Consider the following 27124-nt stretch of genomic DNA (forward strand, 5'->3'; position numbering starts at 1 on the left):
TCTGTGTTTTGTTCCCAAGGCAGAAGAGCAATAAGGGCTAGGAATAGGCAATGGGGATTAAGTGACTTGTCCACGGTCACACAGCTAGGAAGTATCTGAGGTCAAATTTGAACCCAGGACCTCCCTTTTCCGGTCCTGGCTTTCAATCCCGGAGTCACCTATTAATTTCATTTTTGTGATATTACTTGGCATTCACCATGACCCACAAATTCCAATTATCTTCTTGAAAAATATTCATGAAGAGGGTAGTTTCAGAGAAACCAAGGAAGACTTATATGAACTGATACAGAGTGAAGTGAGCAGGACCGGAAGGATGACTTACGTCAATGTCAACAATATGGTAAAGTATTCATGATATATAGATATCAGATTTATATGTTGCCTACAAGGTTTGTTAGTTTTCATTTCCTGGCCCATATTTACCAGTGTTTTTTTTCCATCATCCCCTTTGCTTTGCAATGATATTACTGATTTCAATCTATATGTTTGTAATAGGGGACTGGCCAATGAGAGTCAAGTCCTTATGAGCATTTACAGTATGGGCCACTTGATGTGGTACGGACACAGATGTCACAGATTAGAAAGGTAGTCTTTGACTGTTTCCTGTCCACTTATCTCATGGTGAAGAAAAGAGCCCCCTTGATTATTTCCTGTGCTGGAATCGAATATTCATAGAGAAGGCTCCTGTTGGAGCCAAATGGAGCTCCTCTTTCTGGGTGGCAAGTATGTGAGTAACTGCTTCCAGGTGAGGAGAAAGGTAATATCAGAAGCCTGATAATGCCAGCTGTTTATCTCCCCATCTAAGCTTACAAGTAATCGTGAGTGTGGCTCCCCTGTTCTTTGCCTCTTTGGGCAAAAGTTGCTCTTAGATAGAGGAATATTGTAGACAGACAAGGCTAGGAATTGTTACTAACCTCCTAAGCCAAGAAAGGGCCAGAGAATTTGGAGGGGGGAAACTCTAGAGTCCATAAAAGTTTCCTGGCAGCAAAATCAGGTGAAATACCAATAGTGCCATGTGGACTGACCTATTTGATCCTGGGCAGCATCTTCTGGGCAACCAGGGAGCCAATGGTCAGACAGAGGTGTTCCGTGTTTATTTAATTCCCAGGGCCTTAGGAAGTGCTTTTCTCTGATTTTTCTACCTCCTTATTCTCTGCCACAGATGTTGGTCCACAAGCTGCAATTATCTTCATGGTGGTCTTTTCTGCTTTCTGCTCATCGTGAGCACAGTAATACTAGAAGCCCGAGTGTCCCATGAAATGATGTTTCTTGTTGCCTTTGGACACACAATAAAACCAACTCCACCAACTCCTTTGTCTGCAGTTCCAAGGAGGACCTGTGAGCAGTTTCCCCATTGAGCTCCAACTTCCTTATATGTTTGGGTTTCATTTATTTTGAAAATGTCAATATTGGTAGTTATTATATTACACAATTCCAAAAAAGCAGTGCCGGGCTTCAGAATAATCACAAAGGCAATCTCGCAAACAGGTCAGATCGAAGAACAAAGTTCTTTTTTTTTTTAATTTGGTGAGCTGAAACGCCAAGGATATCGGCTTATTTAAATAAAGGGGAAATGGGGAACTTCTATGAAGCATTTCACAAGGAGAGCTATCTGCTGACATGTTAACTACGGAGATGGGCTGGAGCTGAGGTGGGAGCAGACACTCTAATGGGGAGAAGGGAGGGCAATAACCATCGCTGCTGTTGGCAGACTAGCTATGAAACTGTTGCTTCTCCACATTCTTGGAGTAAGAAGGGACCACAGCTGCAGCTGTGTGGGTGTCCTAGTGTCTTCTGTGTGTGTGGACCAGTCTTGCACAGACCCACTGGAAACGGGGAGCAGGGGAGCAATGGGGCATGTGTTTTCATCTCTCTCCATCACCCCCCCCCCAATAATGCCTCATCCATTAAGGCTTTGCTTGGTCCTGGAGCCAGGGTTCAGGTCATCTGAAGGGCAACATAGGAATTCAGGTTGGCTATAGGTGGCATAACCGAGTGAGCGTGCCAAGGCTTCTCTTTACCCCCTAGGGCCATGTCTGAGTCGGGTTACGAGGATTCTGAGCCTTTTGGGTGCCACTCCTTTGACGAAGGCTATGGACCCCTTCTCGCAACAATGTTTTTAAATACATGAAATAAAATACATAAGATTACAAAAGAAAACACTGATGCCGAAATACAGTCATCAAAGTATTTTTAAAAAATTGTGGACCCCAAGTTAAAAACTGTGCTAGTACTGTCAATTCACATTTCCATAATGAAGAGTCATTTGGATTTTTGAAAATATAAAGGCTCTTTTTAAGGTTTAGAAAGCACTTTCCCCACAATGGACCCTATGAGATAGATTATTCCTATTATGTTTATATCAAATTGAGACTCAGAGGAGTTAATTGACTTGCTCAGTGTTATATAATTAATAAGTTTTAGAACCAGGATGTTAAATAGTATGGTCTAGTGGATCAAGTGTGGACCTAGAAGTCAAGAAGGCCTGGGTTCTAATCCTGCTTCTGATGCTTGTTAATTGAGGAACCATAAGCAAATTGCATACCTTTCTAAGCCTGTTTCCTCATCTATAAAATGAAGGAGTTGGATTGAGATGGCTTCAGAAGTCCCTTTAAGATCTATGATCTTTCTTCTCTTTTATTAGTTAAAGGGTATTGGAGGGCAGCTAGGTGGATCAGTAGATAGAGAGCCAGGCCCAGAGATGGGAGGTCCTGGGTTCAAATCTGCCCTTAGACATGTCCTAGTTGTGTGGCCGTGGACAAGTCACTTAATCCCTATTGTCTAGCCCTTACTGCTCTTCTTCTTTGTAATCAATATTTGTATTGATTCAAAGACAGCAGATAAGGAGAAAGAAAGAAAGAAGGAAAGAAATAGAGAAAAAGGATTTAATAATGAAATAAATTAACTACCTGTTACATAGGATACTGATTATAGATATATGTGCCGTGGGGGAAATCAGTTTCATGTGTACAGTTTAATTAAGCATTCTCTTCTTAAAACAAAGATCAAAATTAAGAATTAGAAAAGAGGAGAAAAATGAGAAGATATCAAAACAGCTCCAACCTGACCTTTTTAAATAAAGTATTAACACATAAAAATAGGAAATGAATTAAAGAACAAAATTATCACCATTTCCTATAGAAATTTACTCAATATAACCTAATTGCTACAGAGACAAAAGTGCTGGAAACCATCTTAACCAGCAAGCACTTGATGTCTTTGCTAAGCAGAAAAATATGGCAGCCAAGGGCAACACTATGTTAGATTATAAATTCACTTGTAAAATCTTATGGAAGAGTGTGGGGAAAGATTGTGAGCAGTATTACCTAATAAAACTCTGAGAAGTGGCAAAAGGCAAACTGAGTTTACAGAAAGCTTACTATGAAAGCCCACTAAGCCAGACACCCTGAGATTATTGAAGGATGAAATTAGGATAATACATAGATTAAAACGGTAAAGGTCTGTCAATATTTCTATAATGAACTATTTTCTCCATCAATGACTGTGGAATTATGACATTTGAATTCTAATATCTAAGCTTCTGATGGTGAAATGAGGAAAGTAGAAGATAATAAAGATGGGAAGAATGATGGGGTGGTCAAAGGGTCTCCAAAGGAGCTCAGGCCTGGAAGAGACATTGTTTAGAGATTAGAGGCTCTGATTCCTGAGTGTATGTAAGAAGAGACCATATAAAATTATTGAGGAAAAAATAATGTTACTATATCCCAAAAAGGAGGGATCAAGGGGATATTAATAGCAACCAATCTGCTTAGCTACTTTTATTTTTATTTCTTTCCTCCTTGCCTCCTTTCTTTCTTTCTTTCTTTCTTTCTTTCTTTCTTTCTTTCTTTCTTTCTTTCTTTCTTTCTTTCTTTCTTTCTTTCTTTCTTTCTTTCTTTCTTTCTTTCTTTCTTTCTTTCTTTCTTTCTTTCTTTCTTCCTTCCTTCTTTCTTTCTTTCTTCCTTTCTTCCTTCCTTCCTTTCTTCCTTTCTTTCTTTCTTTCTTTCTTTCTTTCTTTCTTTCTTTCTTTCTTTCTTTCTTTCTTTCTTTCTTTCTTTCTTTCTTTCTTTCTTTCTTTCTTTCTTTCTTTCTTTTCTTCTTTCTTTCTTTCTTTCTTCTTCTTCTTTCTTTCTTTCTTTCTTTCTTTCTTTCTTTCTTTCTTTCTTCCTTTCTTTCTTCCTTTCTTCCTTTCTTCTTTCTTCCTTCCTTCCTTTCTTTCTTTCTTTCTTTCTTTCTTTCTTTCTTTCTTTCTTTCTTTCTTTCTTTCTTTCTTTCTTTCTTTCTTTCTTTCTTTCTTTCTTTCTTTCTTTCTTTCTTTCTTTCTTTCTTTCTTTCTTTCTTTCTTTCTTTCTTTCTTTCTTTCTTTCTTTCTTTCTTTCTTTCTTCCTTTCTTCCTTCCTTCCTTCCTTCCTTCCTTCCTTCCTTCCTTCCTTCCTTCCTTCCTTCCTTCCTTCCTTCCTTCCTTCCTTCCTTCCTTCCTTCTTTCCTTCCTTCCTTCCTTCCTTCCTTCCTTCCTTCCTTCCTTCCTTCCTTCCTTCCTTCCTTCCTTCCTTCCTTTTTCTTTCAGACTGGATTTCCCTAACTTGTCTAGACTGGAGGTGCTGAGCTTGTTCACAGTTCCAGTCCCACTACTGATCAACACAGAAGCTTTAACCTGTTCCATTTTTCCATTAGTTCCTCATCAGGTAGCCTTGTGCCTTTCCCCACTCCAACCACCACCTCTTGGAGATTCTGATGCCAGACTTAGTATGGACATCAGATGGCCTTTATCTCTACTGCAGCTCAGAACTCCCAAGTTCAAGAGATTCTCCAGTCTTAACCTCCCTAAAAACAGGAATTACAGCCATGTGCCACAATCACTGACCTACTTTTAAAATTTTATGAGGATCATTTGTGCAACTATCAAGGAAATCAGTGATGAAAATATGAGAAGGGATCGTGAGGCTTTTGTGAGTGACTTCCTATAGCAGAATGGATCTTTACAACCACCCAACTGATTGAAAAATATCGATGTCACTATGCTTTTATTGTTTATAGCAAAAGGAAGCATGATTTGGTAGAGCAGCATGTTATCATAAAGGTTTGCCTTCAGTAAGGCATTTCTCCTGCATACCTTAAAATCACACAATTCTTTGAAAGGTGCCACAATAGCCATATGTGTGTCTGACAGTTCCTTAGTTTCCTTCAGGTCTTAGCTAAAATACCCATGCTAATATTCATCTTGTATTTAGTTTATATATACTTATATGAGTGCAAGTTGTCTTTCCTGAAAGAATGTAAGCTCCTTGAGGGCAGGGGCTCTTTCATTCTCCACCTTTTAACCTTACCAGCACCTAAAACAGCTTTTGGTATCTGGTCTCTGCTTGATAAATGTTTGGAGATTGATTGATTGACAACCCTCTGAATCTGAATGTCAATCAAAGCATAAAACAGGTTGTCATACATTCTCCAGAGGTATGCCTTTTTCTTGGGGGTGACCAATGCATGGCCAAATTAAAGAAGTTTCCCCTACAACTGCTGAGATTGTCCAGCTGCTTTTCTATGGGAATGTTGCACTAATGGCATCACACTGTAGAATGCTACTATTCAATTGTTTCAGCCTCTTTGTGACTCCATTTGGGGTTTTCTTGGAAAAAATACTGGAGTGGTTTGCCATTTCCTTTCCCAGCTCATTTTACAGTTGAAGAAACTGAGCTCAACAAGGTTGAGTGACTTGCCCAGGGTCACACAGTTAATAAATGAGTGAGTCTAGATTTGAACTAAGGTCTTCCTGACTCTGGGCCCAATGTTCTATCCACCATGCCATCTAGATGCCTAGAACACTAAGAGCATCTGAATTCTTTAGAATCGTGTTAAATAACAACTCAGACACAGAATACTATAGAGCATCTGAAATGTGATCCATCATGATTTTAGAGAATTTGGTCCAAATATCTGCAGAGGAAAACCCAATTCATCAACACTGTCTATTGGCCAGCTTCCTATATGAAGTTGGATAAAGAGCCCATAAAGTTGGTCCTTGGGCAGATTCCGAATATAGACAACACTCCTGGCCAGAATTGAATCGGAGAAAGAAACTGGGCTAGATTACATTTGGGAAAATTCATTTTTCAATGATCTCAGGATCTGCCTTGAAACAAAAGACCACCATTTTTTTTTTGCACAATGCAGTGTTCTTCTGGAAATATTGTATGATTTGTGAATACCACATGGCCCCAAGATCTGCCCTGGAACAAAAGACTATATTTTTGTTCTTTTTTGCACAATGCAGTGTTCTTCTGCACACATTGTATGATTTGTGAATACCACATGGCCCCAAGATCTTTCCTGGAATAAAAAATTAGCTTTTTGGTTTTTTTGCACAATGCAGTGTTCTGGAAATACTGTATGGTTTGAAAATACCATAATCTGTGAAGAATTAAATCTCTAGGACATCCAAAGGGTTCTGGGGAAATTTACAGTGTGTATAGATAGACTGCAGCATACTATGAATGAATAAAAGAATAAATTTAAAATGATTTAAGTATTATATACCAGGGATTGTCCCAAGTACTGGAGATACAAATATAAACAAGTATGTTCTCTCAAGGAGATTCCATTTTAAAGGGGCATGATAACACATAAGAGAGGAGATGTGAATTTTAAAAGTCTCCATCTTGGTCTAGCACCCCAAAATTGTGCACACTCACACTACACAGGCATGTGCTAGTCAATGACAAATCAGAAATAACTAACTGCCCACCTGGGCTGTCCTAAGCCAAGCTAGAGCCAACCATTGGCATTTGTGAGACACAGGAAGTGAGGTAAGGAACAGCCTCTGGAATTCGCTCACTTCCTGTGGAGAGAGCGAGACGAGGGTTGGTGTTAGGAGCTTGGACAGGGAGGACGCCCACAGACAGCTTTCCTTCAGATCACTCACGTGAGTTAAGGACTGATTCTTTCCACCTTGGCCCTTTGGGCCTAAAACTCCCTCTGCCTTGGTCAGAGGTTGAGTAGCCCCTTTCCCTTTTCTCTTCTCTCCTTCTCTCCCTCTCCCTACTCCCAGTGTGATTAAACCTCCATAAACTTCACTCTGACTTGAGTGTTTCATTTTAGGAATTTCATAAGTAAATTCCTTGGCGGCCATTGTTCAATATTACATAAATCCTGTAGCCACATTTTTAACCATTACAGTGCTCAGAACCTCTCCCAGAAGCCTAAAATTTAATCATTACAGTTAGAAGTCATTATCATAGCCCTATGACATGTCCATGACTGGAAAGTGACTTAAAGGACTTGTTCTGGTGACAATAAGGCAAATTAACACCGAGAGTCTCAGGGGGGCAGAATCCAGGTGGTTCTGGTGGGAGGGGGCTGAGAAGAATTTTTGGGATATAGGCAACAAAGTCTAAAAATGGCCTGGCAGTGATGTGACAACCTGGTTCCCTGTGTGTGCTTGAAGTAGTGAAAAAAATATTACAGAAATATGTGGCAAGATTAGGGAGATGGATCAGGCACGTAGCAAGAGGGGGAGGTAACAGAGACAGGACAATTGGTCCCCAGAGAATGAATGCCATTTGCCGAAGGCTGGGAAGAAATATAGGGAATGAAAGATCAGAGGAAAAGACCTAATGAGAAAAGGACTGAAGAGTAGTAGAGTAGGATAGTAAAAGGGAGAGAGTTATATAAGGCAGTCAGAGAAGCTGACTTGTATAAGGACTGTCATTGCAAGAGAAGCAAGGCAGAAAGTGCCTCAGACAAAGGGCCCATGACACCCTAAAAGCCTGGGAAGGTCCTTTACAAGGAGATTTAGCCCCATAGTGGTAGGTATGGATTCTATCTAGTGATTAGAGCAAAATCTCTAATAGCAATATCTGCCATTCCTAGATCAGGAATTCTTTGGGAATCTAATCCTTGGGAATTCTAATGGAAGAGCTAAGAGTACAGGTTCTGGAGCTGACATGAAGGATTTGGGGGTTACCACCAAAAGTAGACAAAGACTCCAGAGAAGGACTTGTTCAACATTTTTAGTAAGACTCTTCAGACAGTCTTCTCAGAATAATGTCTTTAAATGCATGAAATGAATTGGAAAATGAGGGGATGCCCTCCGATTGGGGAATGGCTGAACAAATTGTGGTATCTATTGGTGATGGAATACTATTGTGCTCAAAGGAATAATATACTAGAGGAATTCCATGTGAACTGGAACAACCTCCAGGAATTGATGCAGAGCGAAAGGAGCAGAACCAGAAGAACATTGTACCCAGAGACTGATACACTGTGGCACAATGGAATGTAATGGACTTCTCTACTAGCAGCAATGCAATGATCCAGGACAATTTGGAGGGATTTATGAGAAAGAATGCTACCCACATCCAGAGAAAGAACTGTGGGAGCAGAAACACAGAAGAAGAACAACCCATCACATGGGTTGATGGGGATATGATTGAAGATATAGACTTTAAACGATCATCCTAGTGCAAATATTAATAATATGGAAATAGGTCTTGATCAATGACACATGTAAAACCCAGTGGAATTGCACGTCAGCTACAGGAAGGGGTTAGGGGTAGGGGAGGGAAAGAACATGAATCTTGTAACCATGGAAAAATATTCTAAATTAACTAATTAAATAAAATTTTCTCAAGATAAAAAATACATAAAATGAAACATATGGGGCTATGCAAAAGGGACCAATTCTTTTGAAATAGTTATCAAAAAAATTTTTTTAAACCAATGAGTCTACTAACTCCAGGTTAAGAACCTCTGCTCTAGAACTTTGGTTAGATCAGAGAGCACCCTGAGAACCAAGGCTGCTTTTTCCAAGGGGAGTTTAGGCAGGCTCTCACTTAGTTGTGTTCTTAGAAATTCAAAAAGCAGTGAGAATGTTCCTTCCATAACTGTGGCACCAAAACCAAACACAGAATTCCCAGCATGGTCTGCATGAAGCAGAGGATAGAGAGACCATCACCTCCTTATTTCTGGAGCCTTTAGTTCTCATAGGAGTCCAAGCAAGATCGCGTGACTTATTTTGGCTCATACGTGCCTCTGTTGACTCATATTGGCTCCAATGTACCTTTCCAGGATGATTACACATTCCCCTCTCTCATGCACTCCATGCTCTAGACAGACTGGTTCCCTCAGTGTTCTTAGTGCATGACATTGCAAACCCTATACCTTTGCATAGGATGCCCTCACAGAGGCTCTCTCACCTGTGCTCCTCACTATTCCTGGCGCCCTACTCGGCTCAGCTCAAGCACTCAGGCCATTTCCTCCCGTTCCTAGTCCTTAGCACTTCCCTAACAGGCAAAAACTGTCCAAGAATGGAATGGGATGCCTTCAAAGGTAATGGATTCTCTATCACAGGCTTCAGATCGAGGCTGGATGTCCACATGGGAGGAGGGTATAAAGCAGATCTCAGCTTAGGGAGAGGGGCTGGAAGGGACTTTCCTCTGAGTTTGAAATATTTGAGCTCTACAACAAAGACCGTGCTAAATTATCTCTCAGGTCCTTCTAGGACCAAGAGGCTATGATTCCAATGATAGTTGACATTGATTTACATAGCACTTTTACAGAGCACTTGGTATGCAACATCTCATTTTATTCATTCAGTTTTGTGAGACAGGGAATATGAGGATTGTGATGTTCATTTTACAGATGATAAAACCAAGGACCAAAAAACCAAAGTGACTTACCTGTAAATCTTGAAATCTCTCAGACTTGTGAATGTTAAAAATTTCCCCATCGGGGAATTCTTAATTGGAACAAATTCCCTACTGAGAAACATTCCCCATTTTGATGTGAGAACTCACCAGGATCAGAAATGGGAGGACCTCTACTCCAACCGTACTTAAGACTGCTTTAGGGGAGAAAACTCCTTGCTAAACAAAGAAAGTACTTGGATCCATGTTTATGGTGGGGCAAGGAGTTCTTTGAGCCAGGCCTGTTTTTAGAATTGATACAATGGGATTCTAGGTACCTAAAAGGGTCGGGCAAGTTTTCTCTTGATGAGATTAGTTGACTCAGCTGTGTTTTCTCTCGTTCAGACTTACTGAGGATCTTGGTCGACATAGCAGCATTTTTTCTGATTCAGACTTACTGAGGAGATTGGTCGACATAGCAGCATTTTTTCTGATTCAGACTTACTGAGGAGATTGGTTGACTTAGCAGGAATTTAGATGGGCAGTCCTTTGGAAAGCATCTACAGTGATTGGTAGATGTAGGGACTTAGGGGAGGTGACATGGAAGAAAAACCCCTATATAAGAAAAAGTAGAATCTCTTGAGGAGAGATCCTTTTGGAGAAATCCTTTTGGAGGATCTCTGATGAGGACCGCTTGGGAAGAATCTCTTGAGAGAGGCTCTGGAGAAGGGAAGCTCTTGGAGGACAATCTCTAAGGAGGTCTCGCTGGAGTTCCTCTAAGGGGACTCTGTCCCTCTGGAGGCTCTGGAGAGAGGCCCTTTGGAACAGTCTCTGACTGGAAGGCTCTCTGGTGAAGTCAGCTGAGATGGAGCTGGCCTGGTGTCACTAGAATCCTTGTTTAGGCAGACCTTGTGGTGAGTGTTAAAAGACTGACTGACTGATTCTCTCTCTTAAGACTCAGGTCTAGGCCATACTGGCTTGAGGTCCTTCATAATTATTCCTTTCCTACTCTTTCTCTCTTTCTCTAATTCCTCATTATATTATTAATTAAAAATCTCTATAAAACCCAGTTGACTTGGGTATTTGAATAATTGGGAATATTTCCCTGGCAACCACCTTATATTTGATTTAAAAACCAAGACACTGTAGTGAAACATTTTCTGTGGTCAAATTTACTCACCCTCTCTTATATCTATCACAATTTATATCTTCCACCATTTTAACTCACTACAGTTTATGGGCTTCACCATTTTAAATCTCACATACCTAAGCTCATCTGATCAGTGAGTATCAGAGCCTGGATTCCAACCCAGGACCTTGGAGTCCAAAGTACAAACTCTTTCCAATATGTCTCGAGCTTCAAGTTCATCACCTTTTCCATTACACCATATTTCAACTTCTGTAAAGAAAGTCACCATTAGAAGGCTTCTCCCTATTAATCAGTAGATTTTATCTTCATTTTGATTTAATCTTTAGGAAAAATCTAGGCCGGTGCTTAAGGAACTTCCCATCCTACACTGTAAACTCATAATTAGAAACCAATACCTAGTTGTAATTAGAATTTTTTAATATTTAAAAATGTTGTATTGGTTTTCTCTTTTGCAATGGAACTAAAGATTTATAGTTAAGAAACTATAGTTAAATGGGAGTAGAAACACAGAAGAAAAACAACTGCTCGATCACATGGGTCAATGAGGATATGATTGGCGATGTAGACTCTAAACGATCACCCTAGTGCAATTACCAATAATAAGGAAATAGGCTTTGATCAAGGACACATGTAAAACCCAGTGGAATTGCACATTGGCTATGGGGGAGGGAGGGAGGAGGGGAGGAAAAGAACATGAATCTTGTAATCATGGGAAAATTATCTTAATTAATCAATTAAATAAAATTTAAAAGCAGAAAAAATGAAACCACAGTTAAGAAAAATGAACAAATTGGCTATGTCTGACAAAGTCTCCCTTGTTCCCTATCATTCACCACCTCTCTGCCAAAAGGCGGCAGATAAACTTCATAGTCAATCTTTCAAAGTCAAGACTGGTCAGCACATCGATCAGAATTATACTGTCTTCGAAGATTATTTTCTTGGGAATTCTTCTTGCTATGGGTCAAAAGAAAGTAGCCAAGTGGTGCAGGGTCTAGTTTTGGGCCTAGGGACAAGAAGTCCTGAGTTCAAATCTAGCCTCAGACACTTACCAAAGGCCTTTCCAGGTCCATCTTCTTCCCCATCAACATACACACACCACACACACACACACACACACACACACACACACACACACACACACTGCTAGTGCCTTCCTCTTTAAGACTATCTTTCATTGACTCTGTAAATATCTTAAATGTTTACCTGTTGACTTTCCAAATAGAATGTAAGCTTCTTGAGAGCAGATATTTCTTTCTTTGTATATGAAGGGTTTTTCACAGTGCTTGACACATATTATGCACTTAATAATTGTTCACTGTTCACAAGGACATATGAATATTTCTCAGAGTTTGAGAACTGAGCCCTTTTCTGAAGTTCTAAAGCATTGGTGACATCTATGGTGAGACGATGGAGCTGAGGGTCCTTGACTGCTAAAACATATTGAGATAGGTTGTACATAAAGGTCATAATGGACCCTAGGATTTAAACCTGAATGAGATCTTAGATCTACTTGCACCCACTTTATTTTATAAGAAGGTACCTAAGACCCCAAGAGATTTACTCAAAATGACACAGCTAGGTCATAAAGAACCAGGGTTTGAATTCAAGTCTCAAAATTCAAAAGCTAGTGTCCTTCCTGCCGTGGCACACTGTTCTCCTCTGCCAGTCATCATCATGGAGAGTCCCCAATGATGCATGGAAGAAAGCCATCCCAGAAAAAGGGAATCCAAGCACAGTCAGGAGATATGATCTAATCTTACATGACTGACCTTTGAAACTCCCATTATCCTATAGATTGTTGTTGTTGTTCATTCATTTCAGTTCAGTTCATTCACTTCATGACTCTCCATGACTCCATTGAGAGTTTTCTTGGTAAAGATACTGGAGTGGTTTGCTATTTTCTTCTCCAGTTCATTTTATAGATGGAGAAACTGAGACACAGTGAAGTGACTTGCCCAGGATCATATAACTAGGTTTGAGTGTCTGAGGCCAGATTTGAACTCAGGGAGATGAGTCTTGCTCATTCCAGACCTAGGACTCTGTCCACTGTGCCACCTTGCTGCCCCAATCAATTGTAAAGTGTAGCAAATAGGAAGATGCTTTGTTCAGTTCAATACCCTGTTTCTCCCCTAGGACCAACACCTAGATTCCTAAACCCTGGCCTTGCCACCTATTAGGCCCTTTCAATTCAGCCATAACTCTATGCGGGAACTGACTTCTTTAGACACTATTGTTGTCTCTTGCTCCTTCAGGTCTCTCATCTGTAACCCCCGCCACCAGCCTCTGCTTGTTTGAATTGGCTTTCTGGACCATTTTCACCTTGTACTCTGAATAAGAATGTCTACTGAGCTAAAAGCAAAAAAGGAAATGCCATTCAGCACCATGAAAATGTAGTCCCTGCAACATTCATTAAAACAAACCTGAGAAAAAAGAATCATAACTCCCAGGTAGGTAGTGCAAGAATTATTATTACTCCCATGTTGTAGATGAAGAAACTGAGGTTTATAGTAGAGAAATGACTTACCCACAGTCACATGGCTAGGAATATGTATGGTAACTATAGGACTCAAATCTAGTTTTCAACCCTACTGCTTTCCTGAGATACTTTTACCTTCTGGATTTCTAGACCACATGTGGCAAAGGTTCCAAGGCCAAGGGGACACTGTTCACTTGTGCTTCTAGCAAAGTCCAGGTGAAATAGCTGGACCAGGGCTTGGAGAAATTGGCACAGATAGCGAGGCTTCAATGGGTCACAGAGATAAAGCAGTTTGCCAAAACACAGTCAAGCATCATCATCACCATCACCATTACTATAGTCAATGTCATCAACACCATCACTATTACCTTCCCAGTCACTGTCAGGATACTCATTACTATTGCTCATTGTCCATGTCAACATCACCACATCATCATTGCCAATGTTGCTCATTGTCGTGATCATCACCAGAATCGTCACCATCGCCACCATCATCAACTATTGCCATCGGTATCACCGTGACCATCACTAGAATCATTACCACCAGTCTCAGTGCCGCCATTACCACCATCAAAACCACCACCACCATCACCACTACCAACAAACTCAATTCTCCACCTCAGCCTGAGGCCTCATCCCAGATTCAGGCCTGACCCCGATCCATAACTATAGTCACAGACTAACTTCTACTCATAGACTGAACCCAAGCCTGCCGTCAAATTGCTTTCTAACCACAGACTAACCCTCTCCCCCTACCAGGCATCTCCCATACACATGTTCCTGCCTGAAAGAAGACCACTTGAAAGGTAACTGAAACCTGCTAGGAATAATATTGTGGATAATTTTGCCAGTGGGAATACGTATTCCATTCCCACTGCAGGAGACGCATCTCAAATCGCATGTCCCACTGCCAGGATGGGAGAAGGAAGAAAAGGGCAGTCACCATAGAGGAAGGTCATTATTCTCCAGCAATCAAATGGACACTTAGGAGAATGGACTTATTGCAATGGAATCAGGCTCCCTTCTCCCTTCCCTTCAATCTCCCTCAAGCCTCCCTGTCCCCCTCCCGTGGGCATTGACCTCGGTCAAGGGCCCATAAAGACTTAATTATCATCCAAATAGATTTTCCAGAGCAAAACTCCAAGTCAAACCCCTGGTTTCCTCTCGGGAAAGCAAACATGTTTATTCCCCATTGACAGGCAGTCCAAGCGTTCTCCTTACTGACATATGCTGTCATGGGGGAAAAGGGAGCATTTGTAGCTAAGGGAAAACAACCCATTTTTCTTCCCCGGAGGCCCTTATTTACCTAGCACTGGGGCGAGGGTGTTATTTCAGGATATTTGGAGAGAATCTGGTTGTCAGCATTTCCGAGCTGAAGATGAGCTCTCAGAAAGACTGAAACGGGACTTCTCAGAACAAGGATGTGTGTGTGTGTGTGTGTGTGTGTGTGTGTGTGTGTGTGTGTGTGTGTGTGTGTGTGTGTGATAGAGATAAAGATGGAGAGACAGATGGCGAGACAAGGTAAAATGGGATTGGGACAAGAGCCGTCTTAGTCTCTTTCCTGACTAGACTACATTCTTCTAATCTATTTCATTCCATTCATTCTATTCCATTCCATTCCAATGACTAACTTTATGGTCCTAGCCAAGCCTCAGTTTCTTTATCCATAATATGTGAAGAATAATAGTACCTACCTTACCAGGTTGTTGTCAAGATCAGCCGAGCTGGGGGCAGCTGGGTAGCTCAGTGGATTGAGAGCCAGGCCTAGAGACGGGAGGTCCTAGGTTCAAATCCGGCCTCAGCCACTTCTTAGCTGTGTGACCCTGGGCAAGTCACTTGACCCCCATTGCCTACCCTTACCACTCTTCTGCCTTGGAGCCAATACACAGTATTGACTCCAAGACGGAAGGTAAGGGTTAAAAAAAAAAAAGATCAGCCGAGCTGAGGTACACGAAGCACTTCACAAACTTTAAAGTGTTATGTAATTGTAAGCTGTTATTTTACTATTAAATTCCACCCATTATAGTCCATTCTACTCCATCTGATTCACTTCTATTAAATGGTCATTCGTTCAGCACTTGTAGGTGTGATGTACATTCCATCCAACTTATGTCAATTCAATTTAACAAGTATTTATTGAGGCTTCCTGTGCATTTCCCCCTTCCCCTCCCCATCTTTCACTCTTCCCTCCTCCCTTTCCCTTTCATTTTCTCTCCTAGCCTCTCTTTCCTTCTCTTCCCCTCTCTTTCCATCTCCTTTCTTTTCTTTTCTCCTCCTTGCTCCTCTTCTCTCTGACCTCCTGTCCTCTCCTTTTCTCTTTTCTCTGCTTTTTTCTTTCTTGAGACTAAATTGAATAAAGACTGATATAAAGTCTTGCACTGAAGCTCAAAAATTGAACTAAACAAATATAGGATTGGGAAGACTGTGGCCCTACAAGAGCATAAGTTCCATGAAGGCAAAGATTGTGTCTTATTGACATTTTGTGTCTTTTCCACATATATTTAGTACATTTGTGTAAAGGTGTATCCCTTAGATTTCACCAAGGTTGAAAAATCACAAGGAGCCAAAATAGACATTGAAAAGTATTGGGGAATCTCAGATTTAAAGGAAGCGTTTCACACCTTAGAAAGGGTATGTGGTGACATCTTCATCTGAAAAGATCAGTAAGATAATAGACTTGTAAAAAGGTAAAGCAGGTGCCTACACCTTTGCTCATCTGCTCATCTGCATAAAACCCAACCAGCAGGAACCTGGGAATGTAACTAGTCACCATAAGTAAGGATGAGGTCCCTCACTATGGGAACCCTGATCTGAAACAGGAGAACTGAACAAAGAAGAGAAGCTGAACATTTCCTTCTTCCTGCCTGGCAGTGGGAAATCTCAGAGCTGAGGTCTTTAGGGAGTCAAAAAAAGAGCCTTCTGTCAACCTTAGGCTCATGGTTGCTGCCTTTTCTGAAAGCATAGGAACACATCAGCTAAAAAGAGCTTAGTAAAACTTGATGGAGCCAAAGGCTAGAGTTGCAGCTGTCCATCAAAGAGTCAGCCCAGGGGGTCCAACCTATCAACCCATCCAGCAGAGATGCTATAACCTGAAAAAATCCCAGGAACCAAGCTATCTGCCTGGTGCAGTTAGGCAACAGATACCCATGAGCAGAGTGACCTTTCCAGCCCTACTTGGCAAAGCAACTTGCCTAGCTTGTCCTAGCTCAGCAGAAGGCCAGGTCAATGCAGGCTCAGCTCAATAGCTGAGTGACTTGCTTGGGGCCGAGGCCAGTTGTGGATCAATTCATCTAGGGGAGCCGCCATCCCTTGTGAAAATGGAGCCCAGGACTTCCAGTCAAGATGGTGGCTTAGAGGCAGTGAAAGTTCAGACCTCTGAAAACCCTTCCTTACCGATCACAAACTGAATGCTCCTAGGACACTGAAATTCAAACTGAACAACAGGACAGACCCAGGGAACCCTCCTCCTGGACCTGGATCAAAAGGTATGGACCCCCAAAAGCCAGAACCCTAGAACACTCGGATCTAAGTGGTAAGCAGAAGGAAGGTCCCAGGACCCATTCCCCCCAACCCAGAGTGCTGAGCCCACAGCAGCAGCAGGAACATCAGGGCCAGCAAAAGGGCCTCAGGGCTGGCTATTCTGAAGGACCCACCTTGAAAGCAACCTGAGCCAGTCTTCAGGACGCCCAACACAGATGGCAGGGAAATATAGAGAGAAGGGGGAAGCCTGTAGTCCCCTGGTTGGGTCCTTCCATCTGAGTCACAAGGGAGGTTCCAGCTTTAGGACACTAGCTGAACCCAATCCCATCAGGAGCCCTCAGAGCTTCTGAAAGGACAGAAATCTCAGGGCCAGCAAAGGGGTTGCTCCGAAGGGCTTACCTTGAAAGTAACCTGGGCCAGTCTCCAGGCATTCAACACAGACTGTAGAGGAGGAGTTTTTTTTTTTTGGTTCAGGCATCATTTGGCCCACACCAGCTGAACTTAATCCCATCAGGAGCCCTCAGAACCCAGGGAGGCCATGACGCCTCCCCCCCTTAGACAGCAGGGTCTTTGGAAAGAACAGAAACCTCAGGGCCAGCAAAGGCACTGAGATACCTTGCGTACAGTGCTGTGCCAGGCCCAGAGCATGGAAGTAAGGCAGCTAAAGCCTCAGACAGATTCATGAAGAGCCAGTCCTCCTCACTCAGATAGAGATGGAAAACAATACAGAAGTACAAAAACCTCCAAACACCAAGAAAAGCAAGAAGAAGGGGGTGACTTTGGACACATTTTATGGAGCAAAAATACAAAATACAGAGGAGATAGAAGAGGAAACACAAGCAAATGCTCTGATACCCTCCAAAGGAAATGGAAACTCTCCCCAAACTCTTGAAGAATTTAAATCAGAAATGATAAAAAAGATGGAAGCCTTCTGGCAGGAAAAGTGGGAAATAATGCAAAAGGAATTCAACAATTTGGAGCATGAAAAAACACAACTACAAAAACAGTTTGACCAAACTGAAAAGGAAAACCAGGCTTTAAAGGTCAGAATCAGGCAACTGGAAGACAATGATTTTGCAAAAGAGCAAGAATTAATAAAGCAAAGCCAAAAGACCAAGAAATTAGAAGAGAACATAAAATATCTCACTGACAAGGTGATAGACTTGGAAAATAGAGGAAGGAGAGACAATCTGAGAATAATTAGCCTTTCAGAAAAACCAGAAATAAATAATAACCTCGACATTATAATACAAAATATCATCAAAGAAAACTGCCCAGAGATTCTAGAAAAAGGGGGCAATACAGGCATTGAAAGAGTTCACAGAACCCCTTCTACACTAAATCCCCAAAAGACAACTCCTAGGAATATAATTGCCAAATTCCAAAGCTTTCAAGCAAAAGAAAAAATCTTACAAGAAGCCAGAAAAAGACAATTTAGATATAAAGGAATGCCAATCAGGGTCACACAAGACCTTGCAATTTCCACTCTGAATGACCGTAAGGCATGGGACATGATTTTCAGAAAGGCAAGAGAGCTGGGTCTTCAACCAAGAATCAACTATCCATCAAAACTGACTATATACTTCCAGGGAAATGTTTGGGCATTCAACAAAATAGAAGATTTCCAAGTTTTTGCAAAGAAAAGACCAGAATTCTGTGGAAAGTTTGATATCAAAAAACAAAGAGCATGAAATACCTGAAAAGGTAAATATGAAGGAAAGGGAAAAGGAGAAAAATGTCATCTTTTTCTTTCATTCAAACTCTCTTCTATAAGAACTACATTTATATCAATTTATATATATATTAATATGTGGGGGAAATGTAATGTGTAATTCTCAAAAATTATATGCATCATCAGAGTAGTAAGAAGAATCACGCATAGGGAACGTTTGGGGCATCAAGATGATATGGAGAAAGGGGGGATAGAAAGGAAAATGGAGAGGAGAATCGTTGATGGTACTAAGATATACTCCAAGAAATAGGGGGGGAGAGAAAAAAAACAAACACAAAACTAAATAGAATAATCTTTCTCACACAAAGATACACATGGGAAGGGGAGGAGAAGAAAACTTCTATAAGAAAGAGAGGAAGAGAGTTTTTACTTATATCTTACTCTCAGTGAAATTAACTCTGAGAGGGAAGAGCATCCAGATCCATTGGGATCTTGAATTCTATCTTATCCAACAGGGGTAGGGAGAAGGGAAAACCAAGGTGGGGAGGGGGAGAGGGAAAACAAAAAGGGAGAGAAGGACAGGGGGGAGGGGGAGGGAACAAAAAGGGAGGGGCTAGAAAGGGAAACATATCAAGGGAGGGGTCTAGGGGGACTGATTTAAAGTAAATCACTGGCTTTAAAGGTTATAACTAAAGAAGAAAGGTCAGAATTAGGGGAGAATATCAAAATGCCAGGGAGTCCACAAGTAACAATCATAACTTTGAACGTGAATGGGATGAACTCACCCATAAAAATTAGATGAATATCAAAATGGATTAGAATGCAAACCCCTACCATATGTTGTCTTCAAGAAACACACATGAGGCGGGTAGACACCCACAAGGTCAGAATTAAAGGATGGAGTAAGACCTTCTGGGCCTCAACTAATAGAAAGAAGGCAGGAGTTGCAATCATGATATCTGACAAAGCCAAAGCAAAAATAGACATGATTAAAAGGGATAGGGAAGGTAATTATATTTTGTTAAAAGGGACTTAGATAATGAGGAAATATCACTAATCAACATGTATGCACCAAATAGTATAGCACCCAAATTTCTAATGGAGAAACTAGGAGAATTGACAGTAAAACCATATTAGTGGGAGATCTGAACCAACCACTATCAAATTTAGATAAATCAAATAAAAAAATAAATAAGAAAGAGGTAAAAGAAGTGAATGAAATCTTAGAAAAATTAGAGTTAATAGACATATGGAGAAAAATAAATAGGGACAAAAAGGAATACACCTTCTCAGCACCACATGGCACATTCACAAAGATTGACCATACACTAGGTCACAGAAACATGGCATTCAAATGCAGAAAAGCAGATCACAAGGCAATAAAAATAATGATCAGTAAAGGTACATGGAAAACCAAATTAAAAATTAATTGAAAATTAAATAATATGATACTCCAAAATCGGTTAGTTAGAGAACAAATAATAGAAACAATAATTTCATCAAGGAAAATGACAATGGTGAGACATCCTTTCAAACCTTTTGGGATGCAGCCAAAGCAGTAATCAGAGGTAAATTCATATCCCTGAGTGCATATATTAACAAATTTGGGAGGGCAGAGATTAATGAATTGGAAATGCAAATCAAAAAACTTGAAAGTGAACACATTAGAAACCTCCAGAAGAAAACCAAACTAGAGATCCTAAAAATTAAGGGAGAAATTAATAAAATCAAAAGTGATAGAACTATATACCTAATAAAGAAGACTAGAAGCTGGTACTTTGAAAAAACAAACAAAATAGACAAAGTACTGGTCAATCTAATTTAAAGAAGGAAAGAAGAAAAGCAAATTAACAGCATCAAAGAGGAAAAGGGGGACATCACCTCCAATGAGGAGGAAATTAAGGCAATCATTAAAAATTACTTTGCCCAATTATATGGCAATAAATATACCAATCTAAGTGATATGGACAAATATATACAAAAATACAAACTGCCTAGACTAACCGACGAAGAAATAGAATTCTTAAATAATCCCATATCAGAAAAAGAAATCCAACAGGCCATCAAAGAACTCCCTGAGAAAAAATCCCCAGGGCCTGATGGATTCACCAGTGAATTCTATCAAACATTCAAAGAACAGTTAATCCCAATACTATACAAACTATTTGACATAATAAGCAAAGAGGGAGTTCTACCAAACTCCTTTTATGACACAAACATGGTACTGATTCCAAAACCAGGCAGATCAAAAACAGAGAAAGAAAATTATAGATCAATCTCCCTAATGAATACAGATGCAAAAAACTTGAATAGGATACTAGCAAAAAGACTCCAGCTAGCGATCAGAAGGGCCATCCACCATGATCAAGTAGGATTTATACCAGGGATGCAGGGCTGGTTCAATATTAGGAAAACCATCCACATAATTGACCACATTAACAAGCAAACCAACAAAAATCACATGATTATTTCAATAGATGCAGAAAAAGCCTTTGATAAAATACAACACCCATTCCTATTAAAAACACTAGAAAGCATAGGAATAGAAGGGTCGTTACTAAAAATAATAAACAGTATATATCTAAAACCATCAGCTAATATCATCTGCAATGGGGATAAACTAGATGCATTCCCAATAAGATCAGGAGTGCAACAAAGATGCCCACTATCGCCTCTATTATTTGACATCGTATTAGAAACACTAGCAGTAGGAATTAGAGAAGATAAAGGAATTGAAGGCATCAAAATAGGCAAGGAGGAGACCAAGTTTTTGCTCTTTGCGGATGACATGATGGTCTACTTAATGAATCCTAGAGATTCAACCAAAAAGCTAATTGAAATAATCAATAACTTTAGCAAAGTTGCAGGATACAAAATAATCCCACATAAGTCATCAGCATTTCTATATATCTCCAACACAGCTCAGCAGCAAGAACTAGAAAGAGAAATCCCATTCAAAATCACCTTAGACAAAATAAAATAGCTAGGAATCTATCTCCGGAGACAAACACAGGAACTATATGAACACAACTACAAAACACTCTCCACACAACTAAAACTAGACTTGAGCAATTGGAAAAACATTAACTGCTCATGGGTAGATCGAGCCAATATAATAAAAATGAACATCCTACCCAAACTTATTTATCTATTTGGTGCCATGTCCATTGAACTTCCAAAAAATTTCTTTACTGATTTAGAAAAAACCATAACAAAGTTCATTTGGAAGAACAAAGGATCAAGGTTATCCAGGGAAATAATGAAAAAAAAATACAAATGAAGGGGGCCCTGCAGTCCCAGATCTCAAACTATATTACAAAGCAGCAGTCATCAAAACAATTTGGTACTGGCTAAGAGACAGAAAGGAGGATCAGTGGAATAGACTTGAGGCAAGTGACCTCAGTAAGACAATCTATGACAAATCCAAAGATCCCAGCTTTTGGGACAAAAATCCACTATTCGATAAAAACTGCTGGGAAAATTGGAAGACAATGTGGGAGAGATTAGGTTTGGATCAACACCTCACACCCTACACCGAGATAAATTCAAAATGGGTGAATGACTTGAACATAAGGAAGGAAACTATAAGTAAATTAGGTGAACACAGAATAGTACACATGTCAGACCTTTGGGAAGGGAAAGACTTTAAAACCAAGCAAGACATAGAAAGAGTCACAAAATGCAAAATAAATAATTTTGACTATATCAAATTAAAAAGTTTTTGTACAAACAAAACCAATGTAACTAAAATCAGAAGGGAAAAAACAAATTGGGGAAAAATCTTCATAAAAACCTCTGACAAAGGTTTAATTACTAAAATTTACAAAGAGCCAAATCAATTGTACAAAAAATCAAGCCATTCTCCAATTGAAAAATGGGCAAAGGACATGAATAGGCAGTTTTCAGACAAAGAAATCAAAACTATTAATAAGCACATGAAAAAGTGCTCTACATCTCTTATAATCAGAAAGATGCAAATCAAAACAACTCTGAGGTATCACCTCACACCTAGCAGATTGTTCAACATGACAGCAAAGGAAAGTAATGAATGCTGGAGGGGATGTGGCAAAGTAGGGACATTAATGCATTGCTGGTGGAGTTGTGAACTGATCCAACCATTCTGGAGGGCAATTTGGAACTATGCCCAAAGGGCGCTAAAAGACTGTCTGCCCTTTGATCCAGCCATAGCACTGCTGGGTTTGTACCCCAAAGAGATAATAAGGAAAAAGACTTGTACAAGAATATTCATAGCTGAGCTCTTTGTGGTGGCAAAAAATTGGAAAATGAGGGGATGACCTTCAATTGGGGAATGGCTGAACAAACTATGGTATATGTTGGTGGTGGAATACTATTGTGCTAAAAGGAATAATAAAGTGGAGGAATTCCATGGAGTCTAGAACAACCTCCAGGAAGTGATGCAGAGTGAGAGGAGCAGAACCAGGAGAACATTGTACACAGAGACTGATACACTGTGGTATAATCGAACGTAATGGACTTCTCCATTAGTGTCAATGCAATGTCCCTGAACAACCTGAAGGGATCTAGGAGAAAAACACTATCCACAAGCAGAGGACAAACTGTGGGAGTAAAAGCACAGAGGAAAAGCAACTGCTTGACTACAGGGGTTGTGGGGAAATGATCGAGGAGAGTCGCTAAATGAGCACCCTAATGCAAATACGAACAACATGGAAATGGGTTCGAATCAAGAACACATGTGATACCCAGTGGAATGGTGCGTTGGCTATGGGAGAGGTGGGGGGGGGGGTAGGAAAAGAAAATGATCTTTGTCTCTAGTGAATAATGTTTGGAAATGATCAAGTTAAAAAAAAAAAAAGAAAAGAAAATGGAGCCCAACTAAGTTAACTCATCCAGGGCAGATATCATGCACTGAAAAGATTTGATCTAGCCTAACAGCAGAGCAGTTGACTCAGTTCTTCAGTACAGTCAAATTTGTGAGGACTTTCCAGGGAAAGAAGGCAGTGGATCAAGGTCCTGCTGTTCTAGAACTATGCCCTTGGCCACACGCGTATCTTACACATGTAAGACATTCATTACCATTGTACAAGTTCTTTCGTTCCTGTCCCCTCATGGACTCTGTGTATACTTTTAGGAGAAAAATGGGCCCCAGGTTCTGCGAAAAATATGTTGTAACCACTGTTTCTGTCCTAGCATTTGAATAAATATTTCTGATGAGATGTGAATATACTAACTGCTTGTTACTGAGAGGCACACTGGAGGGAGCTATTAAGCTACAGTGTTAGATGTAGTTACCCGTGAGGTTACCCCTAGATTCTGACACAGTGGCTGATCCTCTGCCAGCAGGTGACCCAACCTACCAGAGCCAGTGAGTTGAAGAAGTAAGCCTCAAATGAGTGTTACATTAAGTGAATTGAATCAAGCTGAACTGAATTGAATTCAAAAAACAACATGGCATAATGGATAGGGCACTGGAGTTGGATTTGGGCACTGCGTTCAAATCTTGACTAAGACATATACCAGCTGTGTGACCCTTGATGAATCCTTTAACCTCTTTATGCCATCATTTCTTCATTTGTACAATGAGGGTCTTGAACTAGGAACCTTTTAAGTCTCCTTCTGGCTCTAAATTATTATCCTATAAATCTAATTTGTTTAATTCAGATGCAGCAATCTCTGAAAAAGACCTGGTAGTTCTTAGTGAACTTTTTATGTCTAACATGTCTAAAATGAGAATGGCAGCCAAAAAATGAGTGCAGTTATTATTGTTGTTTAGTTGCTTTTCAATCACATTTGACTCTTTGTGACCCTATTTGGGGTTTTCTTGGCAAAGATACTAGAGTGGTTTTGCTATTTCCTTCTCCAGATCATTTTACAGGTGAGGAAACCGAAACAAATAGGGTTAAGAGATTTGTCCAGGGTGACATAAGTAGTGAGAATGTGAGGCTGGATTAGAACTCAGGTCTTCATGACTCCAGGCTTGATATCTGTAGACTGTGTCACCTTACAATTATAGGCTGCTTGAATCAAAGGAGAGTGTCCAGAGAAAGAGCCCTGATGGTCTTTTGTCCTCTGCCCTGCTCAGGACACATCTGAAGTACCGTTATCAAGTTTTAATTGTTGCACTTTAACTTTTTTTAAAATTTAGAATATTTTTCCATGGTTACATGATTCATGATCCCCCACCCCCGGCTCTTCCCTACTCATCCAGGAGCTGGCAAGCAATTGCACTGGGTTATCCATGTTTCATTGTTCAAAACCTATTTCCATGTTATTCATATTTGCAGTAGAGCGATTCTTTAACATCAAAACCCTAATCATATCCCCATCGAATTACATGATCCATCTTATGTTTTTCTTCTGTTTCATTTATCTTACTTCATTTTCTGATGGTCATTTTTTAGAAAAGTCATTGACAAGCTAGAGTTCATCATGAGGTGGAGGATGAGGATGATAAGGGGACCAAAGAGAGGATAAATGGAAAGAACTGGAAGAGAAAACCAAGAGAAGACGTGATCTCTGTCTTCACGTGTGAAAGAAAATGAAGCTTCTATTTGGCCCCTGAGGGCAAAACTAGGACTGGTGGGTAAAAGTTACAGGAAAGCAGATTTTAGGACAACTGAAAGGAAGGACGACTCTTCCAATCAGCCAAGCTGCCCAACGATGGAATGAATTGTGTTGCAAAGTATCAAGCTTCTCCTGGATGGAGGTACTCCAGCAAAGGCCCATCTGTCAAAGCTGCTATAGAGAACATTTCTACAAGGAATGAGGATATTGGAATAGCCCTCCCCTCCCCAATCCCCAATCCCATCAACAAGAAGCAGACCTTGTAGGATCTGCCCTCACAAAGGAGCAAATGGAGGTAGAGATCTTTAGGCACAAGTCCATTCTCCATTGCTGCTAAAGGGAGGGTGGGAAGCCCACCGGGATTATGTAAGGGTATTGACTCATGGGTACTACATTGTTGTTCAGTCATGTCCAACTCTTGATGACCCTGTTTGGAGTTTTCTTGGCAAAGATGTTGAGGGGCTTGACATTTCCTTCTCTAACTCATTTTATAATTGAGGAAACTGAGACAAGCAGGGTAAAGTGACTCACCTAAGGCCATACAACTGGTTGGTGTCTGAAGCCAGATTTGAACTCATGAAGATGAGTCTTCCTGACTCCAGGCCAAGTGTTCCATCCATCTAGTTACCCTAGCTGCCTTTTAGGTATGTGTGTGTGTGTGTGTTTTACATATGTATCATGTGTGTGAATGTATATATATATGTCTATGAGAGCATGTGTGTGAGGGAGTATCTATAGGGGAGTGTAAATACATGTGAGTGTGTTTGTGTTGGAGTGTACTTGTGGGAGATCTAAGAATCAATCTCTGGGTGTTTCTTGGAGAGTGTGTGTCTGTCTGGGAGTAGGACCTCTTGGGTATCAGTTTCCTGATTTCTAAAGTGAAGGGGTACGATTATGTCACCTCCAAGTGTCCTTCCTGCTCTAAATTCTATGGTCATGTCCAACAATGCACATATATGCGAGTGTGACTCTGTGTGTGTGTGTGTGTGTGTGTGTGTGTGTGTGTGTGTGTGTGTGTTCCAGTCTCTCCCTTCTCCTCCTTCAGGGCTGCCCCTTATCATAGAGGCGGATATGACAGCGGGCAGAACCGAGGAGGCAGCTTTGAGATAACCCCCTATCTCCGGAGCTTTAGCAGAGCAGAGAGAAGGATGCTGGGCTCCTCCCCGGGTGGGCGACAGGCCAGATAGACAGCAGCCCCTCTGACACCTGATAAGGATGCCTCTCACCCCCTATCCGGGAGGGGAAGATTCAGGCTTGTCTTTGCCCTGGAAAGACAAAGGACCCTTCCTTGGGATGGGCCCTCCTTGGGGATGAGCCACTCTCGTGCCCACTTTGGATCCTCCCTGCTTGGCTGGAGAAGAGCGAGATTTGGTCTCTGCCTTGGCCACGCACAACTCCTGTGCTCCTTCAGCTATCTCTTAGCAAGACCACAAACACCCTAGTCTAGCACAGACAGGATGTGGGACGGAGGAAATGAGTTTCAAATACTTGGCTTGAAAAGACCCGAGGAAAGCACAAGAATCTCTGGAAAGGCATCACCAGCCCAATCCATATGTTGAGCAACAGCAAGCCACTGGCTGGGGGGAGTAGTGGCAAAAGTGTAAAGACCCTGGGGGGGGGGGGAAGAGGGCCGGGGACAGAAAATGGGTTTAGTAAGATGTGTCACACAGATGAGTAAATTCTAGCGGAGGATCAGAGCCAGTCAGGACTTACAGGAACTCAGCGGAGGGAGCCATCGATGTAGAGTAGAACTGGTGAAGCCTTGAATGATGGTAGAGTTTGGAAAGGCAGAGAAGAGCAAGGACTGATTCACAAGTGTGGGCTGGGGTGGGCTAAGCTTGGAATGATTGGGAGACTCTGGAGAGGCAGAGGAGAGTGAGGAGGGAGCCACCGGGTGGACAAGTAGGGGCGAGCTTAGAATCATGGGGAGAATTTGGAAAGAGAAGAGTGAGGAGGGGCTTGCAGTCAGAGCTCTTCTGGGTTTTGACCTTTCTAACTCTTTGATGACCTCAAGTCTTCTCCTTCTGAAGTCTCAGTTTCCTTCTCTTTCAAAAGGAGATGCTATTTGGCACTTGTACTATCTCCTCTGAGAGCATCAAATGAGATAAGGCATTTAAAACATAGAGGAAACCTTCAAATGGTATTATATCCTTGAAGGAGAGACCATCATGCAAATGCATGGA

This window comes from Monodelphis domestica, chromosome 7 (assembly GCF_027887165.1).
Source record: "Monodelphis domestica isolate mMonDom1 chromosome 7, mMonDom1.pri, whole genome shotgun sequence".
Classification (NCBI taxonomy): Eukaryota; Metazoa; Chordata; class Mammalia; order Didelphimorphia; family Didelphidae; genus Monodelphis; species Monodelphis domestica.